At 50.2% G+C, this 6,000-nt stretch overlaps 1 pseudogene; it reads left to right on the forward strand.

Annotated features, from left to right (window-relative positions):
* LOC139682996 (zinc finger protein 154-like) overlaps nt 1-4,929 on the forward strand; it is a 75,269-nt pseudogene extending 70,340 nt beyond the window's left edge.
* Nucleotides 4,930-6,000: the final 1,071 nt, after the last annotated feature.

The following is a 6,000-nucleotide window of genomic DNA, read 5'->3' on the forward strand; positions in this document are numbered from 1 at the left end:
CCATGGGGACACAGACCAGCGTCAGGAATTCATTGGGAAAATGGGATGTGTTGACTTTACACCCAAAAAATCTTGTGTGCTCTGTCCCATCATCTCTTATGGTGCCATCAAGCCTCCTAATTCCTCCCAAAATCCCTGAATTCCACTCAAGAGTCCCTTAACCTCTCCCAGAATGCTCAGAATTTCATCCCAAATCTTCCCAGTTTTACCCCAAAACCCTAAAGATTCCACTCAAAGTCCCCTTAATTCCATCCCAAATTCCTTTAATTCCACTAAAACATTCCCTGATTTTCACCTCATACTGCAATGGTTCTCCTCATAGTTGCCTTAATTCCACCATCAAATCCCTATAAACCTATGAAAATCCTGCTGATTTTTCCTCAGATCCCCTGAATTTGACTCAAAATGTTCTTAATTCTACATAAAATTCCTCTCATTTCTCCCCAAATGCCCAATTTTAAACCAAATCCCCTTAGTTTTACTGCAAATCCCTATTAATATTTCTCACAATTCACTTAATTCCATTTCAAATCTTCTTAATCACATTTATTTTACTGAAAATTCCATTAATTCCACTTTAAATTACCCAATTCTTCTTATTTCTATTTCAAATTCCATTAATTCCATCTAAAATGTTCTTATTTCTACCTAAAGTATCCCTAATTCTACCCCAATTTTCTTAGTTGCACCCCAAAATACCTTAATCCGTCTTAGAATCCCTAGTATTCCATCCAAAATCATTAAGATTCCACTATAATCTCCTTAATTGCATGCAAGGAATACTGAATTCCATCTCAAATTCCTTTAATTCCACCAACCTCTCCTAATTTAACCTCAAACCCCCTTAATTCTGCACTAAAAACACTTAATTCCAAACAAAATTCCTATAATCCCACCACAAAACTGTTAATCACTCCAGATTCCTTCCCCAACTCATCAGCCCCCAAAGTGCCCCCAAATTGTCCCTGGCCCGTCAAGTGCCTTTTTGGAAAGCCAAATCCTGGGAAAAAACCCCATGGGAAAGGAGGGGTTGGGGGGCTTTGGAGGGATTGGGGTGGAATTGCCATCTGGGGGGCACTTGGAATACAATGGGATTCCCATGGGGGTCTGTGGGGGCATTTATGGGGCACTTGGGTGTCCGAGGAGACACTTGGTGGGTCACTCTAGTGCCCGGCAACAGAATCTGGGGGTCCAAAGAGGATTTTAGGGGTCACTTGTAAGTCCTGGATAAACTTGGGGGTCACTTAGGGGTCCGGGGAAGTGATTTGGGGGTCCTGAGTGGGTATTGGAGGAGCACTTGGGGGTCCTGTGGGCACTTCTGGGGCAGTTTGGGGACAGGGGGGCACTTGGGGGGCTGCAAACGGGCTGGGACCAACCCGATTGGGCGTAAGGGAGATGGGAGTTGTAGTCCCGACAATGATTGGCCAGAATAGGCCGGGGAACATGACGGGAGCTGTAGTACAGGACAGTCTCAAAATGGCGCGGGACTCCATGCGCCATCACCGCCCACTCCATTCCTGAACGCTGATTAGCTGCAGGTGCTGACGGGCAGGCGCAGTGCCCAATCAGATGCGGCAAAGATGAAGGGCTTCCTGGAAGAGTAAGGAAATGGCAGCAAGTTTCAGGTATCTTTTTGAAAATTTGGGAGCATTTGGGGGGCATTCGGTGACTCAGGGCGGGTTTTGGGAGTCCCTTACGACCTGTCCAGCCCCCACAGACCCCTGGGACCCCCTCGGGGCCGTGTTGGACGTGAAGGTGAAGAAACCGGGTAAGCCCCTCCCCCCACTCCGGGATCCGCCTCACAACGCCCCAAATCCCCCCCCGAAAATCCCCCTGAGACCTCCCTAACCCCCATCAGGGATCCCCCAAACTGCCCCGGACCCCCATGATGCCCCCAATCCCCTCCTGAACTCTCCGGAGGCTTTGGAACACCTCAGGCCGCCCCAAACAAACCAGAAACCCTCTAAACCTCTCCCAGACCGTCTAAACCGCCCAGGACCCATAAAATGCCCTTATACTCACCTAAATTCAGCTCCCAGACCCCCCAAACCACTGCAGGACTTGCCAAACCCCTATTCTAGGGAACCCAGACTTGCCCAAAATCCCTCAACCTCCTCCCAGACCCCCTCCCAGACCCCCCTAAACCTCTCCAGGACCCCCAACCTACTTCAAGACCCCCCCTAATCTTTCTCCCAGTCCCTCCAAACCACACCAGGTCCCCGAAACCGCATCCGGACCTACCCCAGCTATCCCAGGATCTCCCCCAAACTCCCTCCCAGACCTCCCAAAAAAACTCTACCGCCCTCCAAACCCCTCCAAGGAATGCCGAGGGTCCCAGGGGTGGCTTCTGCCCTGAGTCTCTGCTTGAGGTGCTCGGGGACACCCCTGGGACACTAAAACAGGGAGCCTGGAGAGGGTGGACCCCCAATACATGTAGGACCCCCAGCAATCCGGTCAGGGGAGACTCCCCAAAGCCCAAAGTGGAGAGACCAGAGACCGGGAACATCTGGGAGACTTTTTTGGGGCTGAATATTTTTTGTGCAGGGGGGCCACAGTGCTGGGGAAGGGGATTTTCAGGGGGCCACAGGTCCAAGGAAAGGGGGATGGAGCAGCTTGGAGAAGGGAAATGGGGGGTCCAGGGGGACTCTGTGCCCAGGAAATGGGGGTTCCAGGAGTCCCCAGTGTTGGAGAAAGGGGAATCATGGGGTAGGGAGTCCCAGAGTGTCCAGAAAAAGGGATTGAAAGGGTCCCCCAGTGGTCCAAAAAGGGGAGGGGTCTGTGGTCTGGCAAATTCAGGAGTGAAGGTTCCAGGGGTCCCAGAGTGAAAAAAAAACAACAGGAGATGTGGGGGCTGGAACAGGTGGAATGTCCAGGAAAAGGGGTGCAGGGAGGTATTGGTGCAGGATAAAGAGGTGCAGGGGGATCCCAGTGCCTTGGAGTGGGCAATCAGGAGGGTGCCAAGGTGAAGGAAAGGCAGGACTGGGGTGGGGAGAGGTAGTTGGTGGGTCCAGGAGGTCCCTGTGCCCAGAAAAGGAGAGTCCAGGGGATGGCAGGTCAAAGGAAGAGGGAGTGTGGGATGGGTGGGAAAGGGGCTCAGGGTTGTCCTGGAGTCATAGAATTAAGTTGTGTGGGGACAGGAAACCTGAAAATGTCTGGGCAGGGGGTTTCTGGAGCCCCGGCACCTTGGAGAGGGAGGACCCTCAAGAGACCGGAGACCCCCAGCAGCCAGGACAAGGGGGACTCCCAGAACCCCAAAATGAAGAGGCCAGAGAGGAGGAGTTCCTCACAGTATTTTCTTGACTGAATCTTGGAATTTTGGAGATTTTTACGGACACAAGAAGCTCAGCGAGTTCTAGAGATGGTCTTTGGTAGGAGGAGCCCCCAACCCAATGCACTCACACCTTGCTTTTCCCCAGAAAACAGGATTTCTCCTTCCCAAAGCTTGTCGGGATGGAGGAGGAGGCTGTGAGGAAGAGGAAGATGCCATGGGACCCCTAGGCAGGTGGGAAGGAAGTCAGTGTCCTTTGCCCCGTTATGTGCTGCATCTTCCAGCCCAGCATGGCCCCAGCTGCAGGACAACCCCGCTGACAACGCTGTCCGGCCGGGGCCGGGACTGGGGGGATGTCCTTGGCCTTCCCTGTGGGCCAGAAGCAAATGCCCTGCCTGTGCTTCCTTCCTCTCCTTCCCTCCTCTCCTTCTTTTTTTCTCCTTCTTCCTCCTCCGTTTTCCTCCCTCTCCTTTCTCCTTCTGCTTTTTTTCTTTCACTCTTTCTTCCTTTGTCTCTTTTCTACTTTGTTTCTTTTTGTTCCTTCCTCTCTTTCCTTTTTATTGTTCTTTTTCCTCCTTTCTCATTCCTGTCTTTCTTCATTCTCTTTGTTCCTTCTTCTTCCTCTGCTTGTTCCTTTTCCTATTTCCTTCATCTTGTTCTTCTTGTCCTCATTCCATCCTCTCCCTGCTTTGTTTCCCTTATTCCTTCCTACTCCTTCTTCCTTCTCCAACTTCCTTCTCAATCTTTCTCCTACTTCTCCTCCTTCTTTTTCCTTCTTCCTTTATCCCTTCCTCTCTGTGTTCTTTTTACTTCTTGTTGCTTCCTTTCCTTCATTTTCTTCTTTTCTCCATTTGCTTCTCCTCTTTTCTTCTTCCTCCCTTCCTCCTCCTTGTTTCTTCTTCTGCTTCTTTCTTTTTGTGTTCCTTCTTCTCCTTCTTCCTTTTCTTTCTTTTTTTGTTTCTTCTTCATCTTTCTTCTCCTGGTTCCTTTTTGTTTTTGTTTCTTCCTCTTCTTCTTTCTATTGCTTGTTCCTTCCTCTCGTTTTCCTTCCTGCTCCAGACCCCGAGCTGAGCACGGAGAGCACGGACGACAAATCCCCCCAGAAGAACCTGGTGGCAGAGGCCATTTTGAATGGCTCCAAGGCACCGGAAGTGAGCGGGAAGGAAAAGCCATGGAGATACCTCAGAATGAGGAGAAGGTCTAAAATAACCACAGCGTGTGCTGAGGTCTTAAAACCCACCCAGGCTGGGCAAGGCAGACAGAGGTTCATTAAGCATTCTGACCTGGGGGTGCAGCAGCGGCTTCAGATCAGGGAGAAGCGCTACAAGTGCTTGGAATGTGGGAAGGGCTTCAGCAACAGCTCCCACCTGATCCGCCACCAGAAGATCCACACTGGGGAACGTCCCTACGAGTGTTCTGACTGTGGGAAGCGGTTTCAGACCAGCTCAGAACTCCTTGTCCATCAGCCCACACACACGGGGGAGAGGCCATTTCACTGCACCAACTGCGGGAAGAGATTCAAACACAACTCCAACCTCGTGAGGCACCGGTGCATCCACATTGGGGAGAGGTCTTAAAAGTGTGGGGAGTGTAGGAAGAGCTTCACCTTCAGCAAATGCCTCATCAGGTACCAGCACATCCACAGTGGAGAGAGGCCCTAAAAGTGTGGGCTTCACTGACAGCTCTACCTTGACCAAACACCAGCAGACCCACCAGTAAGAGAAGCCCTACAAATGCCCCAACTGGAGAGGAGCTTCATTCACTGCTCTAAGGACACCAAACTTTAAATTCTCTATGGCTCTGCCTTACTATGAGCTATTCCACCAAACCCCCTGTACACTTACATGATGCCTTTTTTTGTCTTTGATTTTCATTTGCTAGATCTTCATCCCTTAAAATCACCTGAAAGTGAAGTAAAAGTAAAGAAATTGAATAAAGACATCTAAAGCCCTACCATGTCACTGGGATTTTGGGGTGGAATTTGAGGTTCAAAAGGATATTCAGGAAGCATTCTGAGTTCTAGGGGGATTTGGGGGAGTTTTGCCCAAAATTGGGGCATCCAGGTAAAGAGAGTTTTTTCCATCAATTTCCAGTCCACAATCTGAGAGGGTACGATCTGTCCCCTCATAATGCCTCGATCCCACCCCAAAATAGCTCCATCCCAACTCAAAATCACTCAGTTCCTCCCCAAAATGTCCCAGTCCAAACAACCCCCACAATTCCCCCTTGAACTCACCATGTGTTCTCATCAACCAGAGACAGGGAATTATAAGCCCAGGAGGGTTGGGCTGAAATTCAGAGAGCTTTGATGTGGCTTGGGTGGGTTGGATGGGGCTTGGAGGAGGATGGCATGGGGTTTTACAGACATGAGATGGAGGGTCTGGAATGACAGAGGGAGTTTTTAGGGTGCACTCCTATCCTTAGCGGAATTCTGTGAAGGAGTGTGGGGGAAATGGGGCTCCAGCACTTGGAATGGGGCCTCACAGGGAGGGACACAGGGAGCTTGTTTTGAGAGGATCTTGCTGCTGTCCACAAATTTGGTGACTATAAATATCTTTTCAGGGTGCCCCTCATAATGTTAAGTGGCTGAAGTGAACACCTCACAATTTGGGGGGTGGTGATATGACCCCATTTGGGGGTTTTCCCTGTTTTCAACCAATTTTTATGAGTTCTAAATGGCTCTTAGGAGTTTCCCCCTTCATTCTGTGGGTTGCAGTGACCTCCTGGCTCCA

This window comes from Pithys albifrons, chromosome 26, assembly GCF_047495875.1.
Source record: "Pithys albifrons albifrons isolate INPA30051 chromosome 26, PitAlb_v1, whole genome shotgun sequence".
Classification (NCBI taxonomy): Eukaryota; Metazoa; Chordata; class Aves; order Passeriformes; family Thamnophilidae; genus Pithys; species Pithys albifrons.